The following is an 18,847-nucleotide window of genomic DNA, read 5'->3' as shown; positions in this document are numbered from 1 at the left end:
GTTTTTCACTGTGTCTCACACCTGCGCACACACACCATGGGTGCTGGGGCAAAAATAAGCACTACCGCACTTAAATGGTAGTGTGGGGGTTAAACAAAAAAAAAGAAAATAAGGAAAAAAAAAGAAAATAAACAGGAGTGTCCCTGATCTTCGGGCACCCGGTACGGAGGAGGGAGGGCAGGTCTGAAGACCTCCTCGTGGGTCTGCTCCTGGGCATGGCTAAACTGGCCATCAACAGGTCCAGGCAGCGGGCCGTGGAGGGGGTCGTTAGGGCCGACTGCCTGCCCCTCTTTCACGGTTACGTTAGAGCCCGGGTGTCCTTGGAGAAGGAGCACGCGGTGTCCACCAACACCCTGGAGTTGCTCAGGGAGAGGTGGGCGCCGCAGGGAGTGGAGTGCATTATTTCTCCCTCCAGCTCTATTTTGATTTAGTCCCTACCCTCCCCTTCACTGTTTTGATCACACAGCACTGCCCTTTGATGTGAAGGAGCTGAAAATGTGTTGCTGGAAAAGCGCAGCAGGTCAGGCAGCATCCAGGGAACAGGAGAATCGACGTTTCGGGCATAAGCCCTTCTTCTTGATGTGAAGGGCAGTGTTTGTCACTGGCCACCCGGGTGCTTCCTATCTTCCTGGTGGTGGAATTTGAATAAAGATTCGTGCACTTTGTATCTTTCACTGTGTCTCACACCTGCACACACACACCATGGGTGCTTTAAAAAAATAAATAAACAGGAGTGTCGTCCTCATCTCCCTGTAAACTGGTTGAACGGTAAGATTTGGGGCCTAGCTTTGCTGCTCCTCTCCCTTGTAAAATTGCTGTTTGTATACAGCTGTAAATGTTAACTTTATTTTTGTAAACTGATTTGTAATTTATTTAATAAAATATTATAAACAGGAGTGTCAAGCATTTCTAGAGCTGGCTCTGAGGAAGTTGGATCAGTGTCAAGGACTCTCCATGTGTAAATGAAGGGTGACTTGGTAAGAGGATACTGGTCTCTGTAGTTATTTCATTTTTCATTGAAAGACGTTGAGCTGCAGCTGGAGTTCCTTTCAAAGATGCAGTAATTCGAGTTCCTTTGGGATGTTGAACCAGATAAAGACCGAGCAGATACAGTTAGTAGAACCCTCATTGATTTTTCATTATTTTATTTCTTTTCATCATTTTTGGTTTGAGCCTTGTGAATTGTGAGCTCAGAGCTGAAGGTGACCTTTGGTCTGCGAGCAGCTGTTGGTCTTTTGAAAAAAGAACAAACAGACTGATGTTTATTTATGAGGCCAGGCTTGGAAGTTAATTGTAGGTTGATTCTTACTAAAAGTGCTTAATGAATATTTTGTTTCTGGAGGGGCATTCTGCTCAAACTCATTGCAGGAGTTGAATATTACCTCGGACCTTGTGGGAAAGTGGCTAGTCTGGCAGATAGGCCAGTTTGAACTGGTTTTTTGACTGTATTTTGGGTCAGAAGAATTGTGCCTGTGACAGCTAAAGGAAAGAGGCTTGATTGCTCCCTGGTTGATCTCCCATTGTCAAGTTATTGGAATTTCAGAGAATAGAAGCTCTATTATGAAAACGGGTGGCACGGTGACTCAGTGGCTAGCACTGTTGCCTCACAGCACCAGGGTCCCAGGTTCAATTCCAGCCTCGGGCAACTGTCTGTGTGGAGTTTGCACATTCTCCCCATGTCTGCGTGGGTTTCCTCCGGGTGCTCTGGTTTCCTCCCACAGTCCAAAGATGTGCAGGTTGGGTGGATTGGCCATGCTCAATTGCCCATAGTGATAGGTGCATTTGTCAGAGGGAAGTGGGTCCAGGTGGGTTATTCTTCGGAGGGTTGGTGTGGACTGGTTGGGCCAAAGGGCCTGTTTCCACACTGTAAGGAATCTAATCTAAAAATTAAATGAACTTTCCTTGGAAGCAACTGAATGCTATTTGCATACATCCGTATCAGCTGAAACCAAACAAGTTACAATTTCATGTGGCTGTGAGATTATGAATCATTGAAACTACTTAAGTGACCTAACCAGTTAAATCTCATTCATTTACTTTTCTTTTGATTTATCCCTTAATCATATCTATTTGCCAGTCTGTCTTTGTGAGAGTGGAAGCTAGAATCAACAAAGATTGGTTTTAAATTATAGCCATTAATCAGATTACCTTGTGGTTTAACTTTGCTCTGCTAAAGCTACCGTGTATTAATAAATTGTTAAATGTTTTGTTTAAGCTATAAATACAGTGCTCTGTATCGACTATTATTCACAAAGTCTTGGTTATTCAAAATGTCGGGTTAGGAACTATTGCATTTAATTTTGAGGGCAATTCAGTATTTTATTTTACAGTGTAGTGAATGTATAAATAAGGAGGCTGATTTGTCTGTCTTTCTCTGTGCTATAACACAATGAAGAAAACAAGCTGCTCAAAAATGGAGAAGGAGAAACACACTGAACAGGAGACTTTGTCTGGCGTCTTCAGAGAGTATAAAAGTAAAATACTGAAGATGCTGAAATCTGAAAAAACTGGAAATACATAGCAAATCGGCAGCACCTCTGTGGATAAACAGAATTGACTTTTCAGGTTTTGTTCTCAGAACTGATGAAGGATCATTGTCAACCTGAAACTTTAACTCTGCTTCTCTCCATCAATGATGCCTGACTTGCTGAGTATTTCAGAATTTTCTATCTTTGAGAGCAAATGTCCTATTGAAGCCAGGAGCAATGTGTTTGACATTCGTGTTGCACCAATTGCTAGTCACAGAAGTCTGCCAACTCTAGGAATAAATTCTTCAAGCTCAGAGTAAACTCAGGATGGAGCTGCCAGTGGTGCTCCTCAGCTATCAAGCTGACATAAGCAACATAGTGAACATCGCACAGTTCACTGTCCATCACCACACCTCAGATATTGTCCTAGGTTACAGAACCTCATTATGTTCTCTATATACAGAGAGAAGCAAGACTCCTACACATATGTTTGTTCCTGGATGACAGTCTTCCCCTGGGTGCAGAGTGCTTTGCCACCGTTGCACCTCAATGCTGAGATGTACAGAAAGCACAAAGATGACCAAAGTTGTTCAAATTCATCTCGGCTTTGTTTCAATTCAGCAATACAAGGGATTTGTGTTTTCTTTTTGCTGTGGATATTTAAGTCTGTTGCACCGTATTTGCTTCTACAATAGAACTGTCTTTGATGCATTTTCAGAATTATGCGCAATCAGTATCTGACAAAATTTGAAGAAATTGAAAAGAAAGAGAATAGACCCGCATTCTGTATCTAGTATCATTGAATGGTGAAGGATGAGTAATTGTTAACTCGCTAAAAAATTAGGACTGATCTCACATCTCCTTAGTGAATTGCTTAGTCAGCCTCCATAGGACTCATAAATTTGAAAGTGAACTTTCAACTAAATTTATTTTCTACCTGCAGTGTGTTTAAGGTAATTTTATACATCAGTCTCTGAGCCTTCTGAAGTTAACTGCAAAATAATTTCTTACCAACTCAACATTATCTCATTCAGGAATTCACGTTCCTCTGTGTTTTATTACAAAGAAATCCATTAATAACTTGGTCAAAATTATACATAGAGGAACTTGGCACAAAAGCAATAACATATTCTCTAAGATAGTATGGATTAATCTGAATCCTTTGGTATCAGTCTCATATATCAGCTATGTGCCTCAGCAAACCAGATTTCCTTTTTTAGCAAGCAAACCTCCAATTAGCATTGAGCCTCCAATTAGTGAAGTCGATATCTGGTCACTTCAGTCACATGTTGGAATCCTGCGTGCCCCTTTGGCACAGGCATTTAACATTTTAAAATAAATAGGATATCATGAATATATCAAAATAAATGCATAAATTCCATGCACATAGTAATGTAGTATGATAGGTGAGAAATCTATTCATAAATGCACACTCTTTTAAGAACAGTTAAAATCTCTCAGTCACCAGTATTATGACCAGATGAAAAATGGATAACTCAGCTCCTCCTTTTCAATCTCTCTCAGTTATTCACTGCAAACATTTTTATTTGTTTCAGCTTGAAGCTATCACAATTGTGATATGAGGTGTGTGAACTATATATATTTCACATTTTTTTCAAATTTTAAACTCACAACCAATGGGTTTTCGAACTGTCTGAAGGGAGTTATTGATTATCTTGTAAGTATTTCTGTAGCCATGGTGACTTATTTTAAAGCAGAGCCTAAGAAAGAGACATCCTGGAGAATAATAGGGATTTCTTTACTTTGGGAGAGTTTACAAGTGAACAAAGTAAACAGGATACAAAAAAAAACAAAGAACTCTGGATACCAGAAATCAGAAACAAAATCAGAAATTGCTGGAAAAGCTCAGCAGGTCTGGCTGCATCTGTGGAGAGAAATCAGAGTTAACATTCCAGGTCCAGTGATCCTTCTTCAGAACTGCAAGTTTAGGACTCAAAACCTTAACTCTGCTTTCTCTCCACAAAGTAAACAATGTAGAGCATTAGACTTTGGGATAGCAAATTCTGGGTGGAATCTCACAGGGGTCCGAACAACACAGGCTATGGAGAGAAATCTGAGAATTGCATGAGACATCAGGTGAGGTCTTTCTCGATGTGGGGAACAAGCTGTTGCATTTTCAAATAGAAATCTAAGAGCTGAGACAAGATTCTCGCTAGGGAGCAGCAAGATGGGGCTTATTGCTTGTTAACAGCCCCACTATCTGTACATTGTGCCTCACTAATATACAGCCCCCCGTCTTATCATACACTGTGAGGAAATTAGATGTCGACAACTCTCATCCTGGGAATCGGAGCTAGTAACTGGTGATTTCAGCTCAGTCCTTGCTGCTTTAGGCTCCCATGTTGGAAACCAGTCTCCAGCATCTCAGGGCAACCTCCAAGGTACCTGTTATCTTTAGCTCAGGTCCTCAGGTGCTGACACTTCCAGAAATGCCAGCCTCCTGCAACCCTCATGGCACCTTCCAGTTTGCTTACAGGTACTTAAGAGCACCCCAGCAACTAGCAAATGAATGAAGCTGCAAGGGAACGTTTTGCTCAGGGATAGGCACCCAGAGTTTGGAGCAGGGCTGCTTGCTCATTCCCTTAGTACTTACTCACCTTGAGCCTACCTGGATACGAGCAGCAACCATAGATTACATTTCAGAGAGAAGCAATTTGTCATACTGGTCAGCAGTCTCAGTCAAGAGGATAGATATTTTCTGCACAGAGCGTCATTATCTCAATGTCACACCTAGACCACATGCCAGCAGCATGAACAGCAAACACACTGCACATGCTGCAAGCAAATGTCTATCTTGCAAAGTCTAAGGGGAGTGATTCTGAGGTCCACCACCAGTCAGGGGGTATTGCATTATAGATCAGCAGCAGCCTCTGAAACCAATGCAGGGGCTTGGCCCTGGTCAAGTATCTGGTCGGAGTGCTCATGGTCTAGGGAGTGGGTCACGGTCTGCCCTGTGGCTCTTTAGCCGTCAGTCAGAGGAGAAACCACACATAGGGCCCCCATAATTCTCTTCCCAGGAGAGACAGTGCCTTCAATGGCAGGCAGTGCCTTCTACCCTGACCCTATCTGCGACCCTCACACCTGTCAGAGGTCAAGCCAAGGAGGATGCATCTGCTTCAGGCAAGGACATGCTCAGTCTCATTCAGTTTGATGGCAACCCATTTGAGCTTTGAAACTTGGTCCTGTTTCTTCCATCTCACATTGGGTAATTCAGTTTTAAACTCCACTGATATACCTCCAGTGGACTTCTTTGTGGTGATTACGTTGGGATCTGTTCCTTTCCCTTTCCCTTGTGGGAGCGGGTTTTCCCATAGTTTGTTCCATTTTCTCTGTAACACTACCACAATCAGGTGGTTGTTCAGATTCAGTTATGTATCCCTGTGGCTCTTCCCTTAAGCAAGGCTTCACTTCTACTTTCTCCTGCCTGCCGGAGAAGCCCACTGGGCCCTGTGTAATTTTATCATGAAGGTATCTGTCGATCAGATTCCTGACTCTGCGATGCCACCTTTTGTCATCTTCTCTAGCTCTTTCTTGTCTTCTTTTATGGCTCTTGGTCTAACTCCTTTGTGTTTGGCATCCTGACACTTTCTGTTATTATTAGTCTACTCTCTGTTCTGATCAACTGAAGTAACCGTTGTTGAGCCACTTGAAACCCCACAGATTTTATGGTCTCTGTAGGACTACCAACCCTTTCCCAATTTTCAACATCTCTGGGGCTTCCTGCTGATATAATTCAAGTGACCTTTCTTAAGCCACTCAAATTCTTCTCTTACAACATACACCTGCAGCACCTCAGGTGGGACTTAAATCTGGGTCTTTTGGTTTAGAGTTAGGGACACATCTACTGTGCCACAAGAGCCTGTAAAAGGTTAGACCAGAAATGTGCAAATAAAATTTACCTGTGTATTCCTTTTGTGTTTCATACATTGGTAACAGCCCAAATCTGGACACTTCTTCATAGCTAAACGTAAGTGGAATGGTCAATGTGTCGATTCTTAGTTCTTGTTTTAGAAGTATTTTAGTATAACATATGCCATAACGTAGCTGGAATATGTTTAATTATCAAGTTATCTGGATCTGCTCATGTCACGAGATAAATATTTTAGAAATGGGGTCACATGGGATTAAAAAGTGTTAGTGTCTAAGAGGTATTCATGAGGTCAATAAACTTTCTATTCTTACATTTTCCATGTGTTATATTTTCTCTCATTCTTGAAAGTATTGTAATAATTTCATAGTTGTATACTAATACTTGTGTTCTTTTAGATAGCTGAGGTTGGAACTGAAAATTCAGAGTACATCGATTTTTATAGAACATCTCCCAGTCCTGTATATAGTCAATCAATGAGCTGCTGTTCAAGGGTGAACATTCTACAGAAACATGAACCAAAGTTTTGAATTCTTCACTCTCCAATCCAAAACCTTAGAACAAAAAGCTTATGACTCACTTTATCCTACATCTGATGATAAATATGTACAAATATATCTGGTGTTCTACTTGGAAATTAGAAACCTTATTTTTATATGTAATTTCAATTTCTTCATTGTATTTTATCTTACTGAGCTTTAACTGTATTAGCATTTCATCAACCTTTCTCTTGGTTGGACATACACAGAAAAAATATATACCATAATTGAGAAAAGCTCAGTGATTTAAATAGTTGGCTTATGCTAAACCAAAAAACAAAAGCTGAAAAATTGTTGTCAAAAGACACAGAGCCTTGATGATCTTTGATTAAACACAGTACCTGCATGATATAGCCTGAGTGTTTCCCTATATTGTAGTTCAATTGACATATATCAGGAAAACCAGATTCTTGTAGATGCAGATATCTTGAAGTTCATGAACAGCACTAACGAGTTACAACATTATGATATCTCAGGATTACATATAATTAGGATTCTGTGCTGCTGACTATTCTTATTACATCACATATATATAACTGAATGACTGAACAATGACTCCATTGCATTGAGCAGGGAGTGACTGAAAGCAAAGCCCTTTATGGGTGGAGTGACAGATGTCATGATATCATGCAATAATACAACAAGCAGATTTTTCATTTCTGGGGTGGAATTTTCCAGGCCCTGGGAGTGCATATGGATCTGTAAAGTTGAGTGCCTTGGCAGTGATAACATTCTGAATTAATGTCAACTTATGCACCAGCTTGTATGTTGTTTGCCAGAAGCGAGAAATGTCCACACCAAATGGCAAAGCTGTTACCTTTCCCTTTGCGCCAGCTAAAAGGGCTTCTCTCCTATTCAAGCACTCTGCATTTAATAAAGGTTTATCGCTATGGTAGTCTCACTTGCCTGATGCTCATTTAATAACTGAGGAGTGATCCGGCAAAGCATAGGCGAGCTCATCCTCGACTTTTCAGCTGGGAAATATATCCCTGGCTCCACTACCTCCACGTAAAATCCAACAATACTTTCCTTTTGTTGCACTTAAGAATTTTTTTAATGTTTCTCCAGGAAAGGTTTAATTGTATGTGTTAACTTTTAAATCAATTATTCAGTTTTAAAATCCTCCTTCCAGCAGTATACGACTTTTCTGAGACAAAAATGAGATTATGTATTAATCTGACAACGATTAAGATGTGCACCACAATGTTTGGGGACAAGAGCTAATTTGTTATCTCATTACAGACATTGTGCCAACATCTTCACCTTTCATTATGAACATTGGCTATTTATCTGACCTCAACATGCAGTGTCTGCAGCAAATTTACGCTTAGGGAGTGGTACAGCATTTGATTTTATTGCCAGGCCCTACAACAATGGCAAAGCAAGAGGTTGGAGAGACGGTCATTCTCACACCCTTTTTTTTGTGACCAGAAGTGACATAAATGACAGAAAAAGAAGGGCAAATTTTGGACTGAATTGGACATTGAACTATAATTTTATATATTTCAGCAATCACCAGAGAAATAATTGAAAAATCCTAAAAACAATATTTTCCTATTTCGGAGTGTTCCATATATTAACCAAACAGCTCACCAAATTGTTTATCAGTCATGCCTACTAGCAGTTGAAAAAAGAAGAGAAAGACAGAGATCCCAAAATTAACGTGGAGGTGCTTTTCATGAAGGGATTTGATTCTTCCATTGCTTAGGGAACTGGATATATGAAATGGAGAGTGGAGAATTAACTGTGTCTTTTTCATACAACCAGGATATTTTTGTTGTACTTCCTGGTTCAGAAATAGTTGGACAACAATGGGCATAAGGAGAACCAATCACAGAATCTGAACACCAGTATTTAAAGGTCCAATGCAACAAAAGAAGTTGGAGGCGCTGGAGTCAGAAAAAAGAGAAGACAAGGAATGATGATGAATTCCAAAGGTTTAAAGAATATCCAAATGTCCTTTGACATGCTGCTGGAAGTGTAAAGAACTCAAGAGAGATATTCTTCCCTAAAATTGGAAAGAAGAATACATTGAAAATAATGACAGCCTCATGCTAACCTTTCTCTCACATTCCACTTTCCCTTCAATATTCATTCCATTCTGATTTGCAAGCTGCAGATGATCTGTGGTTGCATTCTTACTTTGTCTCTATTCCCACATCCCAATCTTACTCCAATATCTTTTTGCCTTTCAAAAAGGCAGAAGATCCATGCAAATTGGTTAAGCAGTGCAGGAACACCAAGATGATGAAGGCATAGAATCTTCATTTAATATCACAGACACCAACTCGGAAGATAGGTTAAAGGTGGGATCAGTACATGGTGAAGCAGTAGGCATGAGAGGCAAGGAGCAAAGACAGCACAGCTGACACTTCCACAGTAACCATTGAAGAGTACTCAGGTAAACACTTCAATAGAAAAACCTATTGATAAAGCAACAAGATGTTTAGCACATTGAAAAGCCTCCCAGAAAATCTGAGATCACTGTCAAAAATCCTGAAGAGGTCTGACATTTCTCTTTGTACAGGACTTTGTGCAGTGCTTAGAGTCCATTCTTTTCAGCATGTGGTTGTTCAGTCTGTTTGCACAATTTTTGAGTCAAGTATGAGGTGATGGCTGATGGCACAGATTCCATTTCAGCACAAGCATCAACCACCCGAAGTGGGAGTGCTAAACTGAAAGCTCAGGCTGCTTTCACCGTGGACTATCCTATGCAAAGGGTCTTGCAATCTATCGCTCAACAAATAGCTAGTATCTTTGAGATGCATCCCGACAGAGCAAAAGTGGTTATGCTGTCACGGAGTACATTTGTTCTCCCACTCTTGGTATCACTCTTGTTGGTGACTTGCAGTCAGGAAGAAAAGATTGCTGTTCTCCGTGCTGAGAGAGTGCAGGCCCTTTATCTTCCAAGGCTGTCTGCAGTTTGCTCCATGAAAACATAGAAAAACCTGTGGTCCAGAAAGAGACCTTCCCCTAGCCATACTGCAATCACAGGGGTAGCAGTCAGACATAGAAGAAAGGAACGAAAAGAACATACAAGCATTGTATGTTGACATTTGTGATTTGGAAGGTTTATTTAATTGTGGATTTTCAACTTGCATGGTGGCCAAGTGAACAGTGTGAAAATCAGAAACGACTGATAGATAAAATATGAGAGAGTTGGTGAAAGGGGAATTGGGTTATGGTGGCTGGGTATTGAACTCAAATACATTTTTCACAGAAAGTCTGAGCAGAAAGGATCTAGATTGCCACTCTCTTTCCTTTTCTCCTTCTCCCTTATGCTATTGATTATGCTCCTGTTGGTCACCCCCTTATTCACACTCCTGCATATCTTATACCTAGTCATAAGGGTTATCCTCTCATGACAAGAAGATTGTACCACATCCAGTAGCTCATCAGAAATGCCAACTACTGCAGGACGCTGTTAAAGTATCCAAACAGTTGCAATATTGTTTCAACATCTCAGAATTCTCTTTTATCGCATTTTATGTGCCCTCATGGTTTCCATCTTATATAAGCTGCCCACCAGAGTCAACAAAAATTCCTCAATCACTCCTTGAAGACTGAGCACCACAACCACCTTTAAGACAATCCTCACAAAAGCTACAGTGCCTACACAGACTTGTCAATTGGACAGTAACCAAAGTTAAGAGAAAGGATAGAGATATATCATAAATGGACATGGTTCACTTTAAAAAAAAACTGCTTACCAAGTGTTTACTTCTGCTTCTTTCAGGGTACCGCCATTTGACCAAAAATCTGTTGATTAAATAGATATTTACCAATCAACCTGTTCAGAGATGTTATTAAAGACCTCTGAAGCAGTTGGCACTTGAACCCAGACCTCTTGGCCCACTACCAATGCATCACAAATACCATCTACTTGATTTAATATGGCCTATTCAAATAAAATTCTGATGCAAAGCAATTGTGAGCTAATTGTAGTAAGCTCTCCCATATTCCTCACATGAGAAAATGGATAAAACTGGATTCAGTTTCTCCCAAAATAATGAAAAATGGAATTACACACAGTCACAGTAAAAGATTTATTGCAAAAATCACCTAACCAACAGCTGGAGTCAATTTTAATAATGTTGCTCTTCACCTGTGTTTTACTCTAAACATGTTTATTCTTCCAGACATATTTGATTCGTTTTTATAATAATACCCTCTTCGGATTTTTTTCCAAGATATTACCCTAATTCAAATTGGCAAATCGTTTCCATTAATTCAAAATTATCAGAATTCATTATGTGAATACTTTGCTATTCTGGTAGGTCACACTTTTAAAGCAGTGAGGAGATTAATCTCCAAAAGTTAGGAGTGATACATTCTTCTAGTTATTAATGGAAATTTTTAAAAAAGTTATAAATACATTTTAATAGGTATTTTAACTTGCTTTCTGAATTATTATATATTTTGCATTGTAATTAAATTCATTATTTTCTCTTTCACATTGGTTAAGTTTTCCATCGTATATTCAAGTACTTTTTTTAAAATTAGTCTCTTGGTTTAATTAGAACCCTTCTTCCAAGAACTGAACACTTTAGTGGGTTAACAATTATCCATTGACCTCCAAGATCTGGAGTCAGATTCAACACAGAATGGTAAATACCTCCTCCATTTTCTAGCACCATGTGTCAATTATAAAATGAGCTTGGGTGGCCTGGTTTAGGTTTCTTGTGGACATAAGTCTATAAATGTAAGGAGCCAGACAGGTTTAAGGATAGCTGCTGTGGGAATTGGAAAAAATGTTTTAATGAAGCATGTTGAGGTTAGGTATGAGATATATTTATGAATCTAAGCAGAGGGGGATTCCTTTGTATTTGTTAGTGTTTAATTTAATCTGGGTGTGCTTGATGTGTACGTTGGCAGCTGAAATGGAAAGAGTTCCACATTTCTTTCTCCTTGATGAGCAAAAAGTATTCAAAGCTTTTTAAGGATACATCCCTCATGAGATCATCAAGGTCAAAACTTTGGTTAAAAAGTAAGGATATTTGTATCTCAATCAAGAAAGTGCATGATATGTTATAATTTTGAGCACTATTGTTTAAGAAGTTGTGAGGCACAAAAATCAGTAGTGTACTGATCTAGCCACACCCGGGATGGGAATTGACGTACTACCTTTAGTGTTATGTAGATCAGTAGGTTATACATCCAAGGGAATGTTCCGGAATACGAATTATTGTTCACACAGTTGCCGAAACGATTATCCTACAGGAAGGATCACCACCAAAAGAGGGCTAGGTCAGTCTGCAATGAATTTATAGATAGAATCTTAACTATGAATCAACATAAAAATAAGCAAAGTAAAAATCCTATAGAGTGAAAGTGCATGAGGGTCTTTAGGCCTTTTTTTCTTGAGATTCTGGCATCAGAAATCAATCTCAGTATTGGGGTTATAGTGTAGTGAAAGCACCACCCATCTATCAGGAATTATTTTATTGTTAGTGTAAACCTTCCGATCCAGGTCCAAGTCAGATTAGACAAAAGGTTGTATAAGGACCATTACCTGAAAGGTCTGGCTAAAGTTTTCACTTGCAAGACTTCTCATGGAGAGGAGTGTAAAGGCCGTATCCCCTTCATGCACTAGGTGCTGTTTTCTAATAAGTAAAACAAAGTTCAAAGGTTCAAAAACACTTTGAAAGCTATGGAGTGAAGGTACGTGCTTAAGGTAAGTGAGTGAGGGGCTAGATTAAGAAGTACGTGGGTGACAGGGTAGGGTGAGTTGGAGGATAAGCTATCAAAGTCAGATGGAGCAATTCAGTGGGGGATTGGGTGTCCAGAGGTAATGGGTATGGCAATTAGCGCCAGAGGAGTAGTCAAGGGGGAGTCATCAGTGTGACTGATTCAGTGTTGAGGGCTTGATAGCACAGAGTTAGAACTGGGTTTTGTCTAACATTTCCTGGTAAGGTAAGTTGGAATCCTCTAACATCCATAATTCAAAGTCAGAGTTGAAACTTTCTTTGGAAGGTTCTGGAAACAGGGAAGTTGCTTATTAGAAGTTTAAGCTTTCTCGTCAATGATTGGGCAGCCATGTGTCAGTGCATGTTCTTATAACCCAAAACAATTTCCTTTCATGTCTCACATAAAAAAAGTCGTAAAGTTGGCCATTTGTACAATTCACTTGCCTTTGTTCAGATCTTTTATTAAAATAATAAATCTGAAACTGATACAATACAAAGGAGGCTGCTTGATTTATTGCATTGTGCTGGTTATTTGGCAGAATTATCTAATTTGTGCCTCCTTCCTGTATCTCAGTAAATATTTTCCCCCTGAACCATTTATCCAATTCTCTTTGATGCTTACTATTGAATTTGATTCTACAACCCGTTCAGCCAGTGCTTACCAGATTTTACAACTCCCTGTTCGAAATAAAACCTTTTACTTGTGTTACCTCTGATTCTTTTGTAAATCACCTTAAATCTGTGGTAGTTGGTTACTGACCCTTCTGTCACGAGAAGTTTTCTCTTTATTTGCACTCAAAATAGTTCATGATTTTGAAACCCTCTGTCAAATCCCATTTGAAATTTAATGCAAAAGCAAATCATGTGGTTGTCAAACACCTGAAATGAAAGCAGGAACTGTTGGAAATACTCAGCAGGTCTGACACAGAGAGAGAAAACAAGAGTTTTGCCTTCCAAATCTTCCGATCTGTCTCAGAATCCTTATTCCTGTCAAAAAAGTTGCAGTTGTTTATCTATGATGTTTTTGACACATTTTCCAATGGAGGATATTGCAAGAGGACCAAAGCAGAGGAGGGAGTAGAGATGAATGCAGGAAAGTTTTGTGGATATGACGTCCTTTCTTTTGAGCACTAACTGCCACACTCTATTAAGTAAATACAGTTTAACATCCAAAGCTTCTGAAAGGTGATTGTGGAAGGCAAATGGGTGAAGAGCAGGTTGGCACATGGTTAAGGGGGTGCTAGTTATTCTGGGTTGTTGTCAGTGTCAGTTTGAATGATTGGGAAGGTGAGAGTGAGTGTTTGGATATTCGTATCAAGGACTTAAAACTACTGCTTATTCTTCAAACATTTGCTGGGAAACTAGATGGGTAAGTAAGAATCCTCCAAATTTTCTGATTCTTAAGTTAAAGTTGGTGACCTGGTTGGAGGCTTCCAGATGCAAGATTACTTGCCCTTTGGAAGATTAAACCTGCTCAGTAATCAACTCATAAGCAGTTCATTGAGACTATCAATGGGTCCCAATGTGTATCTGTCATGGTAGATCTGATCTCCGATTATTCGGAGACCGAAAAACCTAGGCCAAAATTTCAGGTCAGTGACTTTCTTTGGATTTCAGTAGAAGTATAAATTATTCATATGATTAGATATTTAACTTGACTCTCTGTGGTAACAGATCCACTGAATAAAATGAAAAGTTCTCAGTTAGAAGATAACTAATAGTGATGGTGGTATATAGGAAGTCTTGGGTTGGGTATGGGTTCCATTCTTTGGTCTATTCGCAAATCAACTTGTACATAAGTCAGAACACAACGCAGGATAATATAAAATAGCTGTTCATAAGTAGAGGAAATGTTTGTATGAGCGATCTTTAAAATTATACCTCCACGGGGGATCATGTTCATAAGGATGAGCACTTGTAAATCACGCACTCATAAATCAGGGCCGCTTGTAGTAAAATTCATGTAAACTAATGTCTGTAGGGGTGAAGACAACAATGTAGAATGAGCTTGTGAAAAGAGAGGTCTCAGGCATTACATTACAGAGCTGTATTTGATAACCTACTACACACAGATGTAAATAAAGGAGTACCATGGAAAAGCCATATCAGACTCAAAACATTTGCTTTGTTTTTTTGTTCTCTAGATGCTCCAGACCCACTGAATTGTTCCACCACTATCTCCTTTTATTTCAAGTAAAGGAGTGCTGAAGTACATTGATGTTGATATAGGAAAACAGCGCCAAGTCAATGTACATCCAGATACTCACAGCCTGAGATTTTCCAGACTAATATCACAATATACAGTGAGCAGTGCTGGCTTAAAGTGCAGATCAAATGTGATCGCAGTCAGAGAAAAAAAAACTCCAGAGACAGGATAGGAAAATTAAAATAGAGTCCAAGAGACAGCTGAGCAAGACCTCAGAAGACTTCAAAGATGCAGTTGAGCAAAAAGTAGAAAGGCTCAAAGACAAATAAAAGATTTCAGAAAACTTCAATTACAGAGCTATAGAACTGAAACATTTGAAAGGGCAAGAAGAACCTCAGAAAACTTTGATGCCTATCAACAAACAGGCAGTAGATAGAGTAACTAGAGAGAGAAAATACACAAGATCGGAAAACATTAACAGTAAGAAGAAAAAGGCCCAAAGGCTCACTGAGGTCAGTCAAAGATGATAGTCTATAGGGATAATAATTCCAGTAGAGATATGGCCATTACTTCAGTAATTTGATATTCTGAAAGGTTCGCAATGAAGCTGACAGTCGTAGCTGGAAACAACAGTTTCAAAACCATGGAAAGTTTCAGCCTTATGGACAAAAGAGTAGTGTCATCAAGTCAGCATGGGTCCAATAGCTGATTATGTTCTGGCAAGGCAAAAAGAAGCATGATAGAGCATGGTACATTGATTAAAGCAATCAATATGGATTTCCCCCTAGAAGAAATTCAGTGATAGAATAGATGAAACTCAATCAATAATCAATATTCAGGAGAATTAATATAAGTCTTTTAAGCCATTTAGTCCTTCAAACTTGCTCCGTCATTCAATAAAATCATGGCTGATCTAATTTTAACCTCAACTCTGCATTCCTGCAAAATCCTGATAATGTGAGTAAGAATCTCTGCCTTAAAAATATTTAAAGGTTTTTATTTATTTAAATATTTAAATTTTAATGGAGCATTTGATGAAGGAAATTCCAAAACACTCACAGCACTCTGAGAGAAAAGTGTTTCCTAGTCTCTGTTGTAAATGGGCATGGCTTATTTTTAAACTATGACTCTTAGTTCTAGATTCTCCCACAGGAGGAAATATCCTTTTAACCTTCACCCAGTCATGTCTCCTCAGGATCTCATATGTTTCAATTAAGTCACCTCTGGCATTTCTAAACTCCAGAGGATAGAGGCCTAGCCAGTATAGCTTTTCCTCAAAAGGCAATCCTCTCATTCCCGATTTTAGTTTAGTATACCTTCTCTAAACTTCCAACGTCTTCACATCCTTCCGTGAGAATGGCGATCAATGTAATACACCAACTATTTAGTAATATTATCAATATTTAGTATGACTGAAGCATGGCCTTCCTTCTCTTGTATTCAGTTCCTCTCACAGTAAAACATAACATTTTATTAGCTTTCCTGGTTATGTGCGCCACCTGTATACTAGCTTTCTGAGACACCCAGATCTTTCTGTATCTCAGAGCTCTGCAATTTCCCACCATTTAGGTAGTTTTTTTATTCTTTCTGCTAAAATTGACTATTTCAAACTTTACTACATTATACCTCATTTGCCAGATCTTTGCCCACTCTTTTAATCTATCTATATCCCTTTACACATGTTCCAACCTATTTTTATGTCATTAGCAAATTTAGTTACTATACTCTGGTCTCTTCATCTAAATCATTTATATAATTTGTAAAAAGTTGAGGCTGCAGCACTCAGAACCCTGTGGCACATCACTCGTGACATCCTGCCAGCCTGAAAAAGACCTACTTATTCCTACTTTCTGCTTTGTATTAGCAAGCCAATCTTCCATCCATGCCAATATGTTATACACTACACTGTGGCCTTTTTCTTTTACGCCTTTGTTCTGGCACTTAATCTGTATACAATACATCCACTAGCTCCCCTTCATCCTCAACAAAGTTACTTCTTCAAAGAACTCCAATAAATTATTTTTAAAATATTTCCATTTTAAAAAATCATGTTGATTTTGCCTGAATACCTTGAGCTTATCCAAGTGCCCTCTTATAATATCTTTAATTATAGCTTCTAACGTTTTGCCTATGGCAGATGTTAAGCTAACTTGTTTGTAATCTCCTGCTTTCTGCCTCCAGGATGTAGAGTTCTTCAATCCAAGGAGGATTTGACATTGGAACAGTTTGCTTCACAGGCAGAAATCAGGTCCAAAATTGGGCAGTACTGGAAGGGAACATTAAGGACTCTCCTGGCAATGTTCGATGAGTTGGCCCCAGAAGATTACATTGTCATCCTCCCAACGACTCAACAGAGCACGAGGGAGGGGAAATCAACGTCATTGACCATATAAGGATGTACAAGTTGTGGGTCCAAACGTTGAACCAAATGTTGAACAAATGCCCAGCAGGGGGAGGTGATTGACATAAATGTGGCCAGTTGAGACACGTTAGGAAATATTGTAAGTAAAAACATTCTCAAAAACAAAGGTGCTGCAAAAAAAGAAAACCTCCAGAGAAATGGAAATTATACAACAAGGAAAATGTTCAAAAAGATTCGGAACAAAAGCAACTTTCCCAGGTGGGGTGTGAAATAAAAATAGATTTTGGATGATTAACTTGAAACTGCATTCGTTTGAAACAGAATTTAATCTTGACGTAGAAGCAACTATTTCAATACTGGCAGACAGCTTGCCATGGTTGAACAGCTAACATCAAACTCCAAAGTGCTCTGATGAAGAATCTTTGGACTTGAAACGTTAACTCTGCTTTCTTCTCACAGATGCTGTTAGGTTTTGCCAACAATTTCTGCTTTTGTATCAAACCACAGGATTTAAGAGGCACAGAATATCAGATACATGAGAAAATCACTATAAAGCTTGATCACAGAGGATGAACTATCAGTAAAACATTAGTTATACTGAGAAATCAGAATATTTCAGTGTTGAGCAGAAATGCATGCATTTGTCTTGGTCTCTTTGTGAGATTGGAGTCATCACTTCGGGATGAAGACTGGGGAGAATTTTGACATGTGTTTCCAAAGCTATTTAAATATACAAAAAAATTAAAGTGGTAGCACATTACTCTGCAAGAAAATGCTAAATTCATCTGCTTGCACATAGAGTCATAGAGATGTACAGCATGGATATAGACACTTTGGTCCAATTTGTTCATGCTAACCAGATATCCTAGATTTGTCTCGTCCCATTTGTCAGCATTTGGCCCATATCAAGAAGGGCTTATGCCCGAAACGTCGATTCTCCTGTTCCCTGGATGCTGCCTGACCTGCTGCGCTTTTCCAGCAACACATTTTCAGCTTTGGCCCATATCCCTCTAGACCATTCCTGTTCATGTACCTATCCAGATGCTTTTAAATGTTGTAATTATACCAGTTTCCACCACTTCCTTTTGCAGCTCATTCCAAACACACACTATCTTCTGTGTGATAACATTGCCCCTTAGGTCTCCTTTAAAACTTTCCCCACTCACTTTAAAACTATGCCCTCTATTACCCTGGGGAAAAGACCTTAGTTATTTACCCTATTCACGCCCTTCATGATTTTACACACTTCTATAAGGTCATCCCACAACCTCCAATGCTCCAGGGAAAATAGCCCCAGTCTATTCAACCTTTCCATATAGCTCAAAACTTCCAACCCTGGCAACATCCTTGTAAATCTTTTCTGCACCCTTTTACATTCCCAGAAAATTTCTTCATCCTTTGATGGGAAAAGAAAAATCTCAGTTAGACAGCATGATTGAAAGGGGTGGGGGTGGGGGGGGACGTCAATGACAGAACCTGCACCACAGCGCTTGGGGTTAGTACTTGTTCCCAAGACAAAACGAAAAGATTCGGTGCAGATGACAATCAGTCAAACAAAAGAATCAGTAAGGAAATCTATTCCAATCTGTCTTTCAAATATATTTTGACAACTTGGCAACAAAAGGAGTTTTTTTCACAAACCTGGATGCCAACTCCCCTTCCAATGCACTTAAAACAAAAGACTACTAGCTGCTGTTATTACATAATTCAGGTGGTATTGCTTCAATTGTCTGACAATTGGGATTTCTTCTGCATT

Source organism: Chiloscyllium plagiosum, chromosome 3 (genome assembly GCF_004010195.1).
Source record: "Chiloscyllium plagiosum isolate BGI_BamShark_2017 chromosome 3, ASM401019v2, whole genome shotgun sequence".
NCBI lineage: Eukaryota > Metazoa > Chordata > Chondrichthyes > Orectolobiformes > Hemiscylliidae > Chiloscyllium > Chiloscyllium plagiosum.
The sequence above is the reverse complement of the archived record's forward strand: the minus strand, read 5'-3'. Positions refer to the sequence as shown.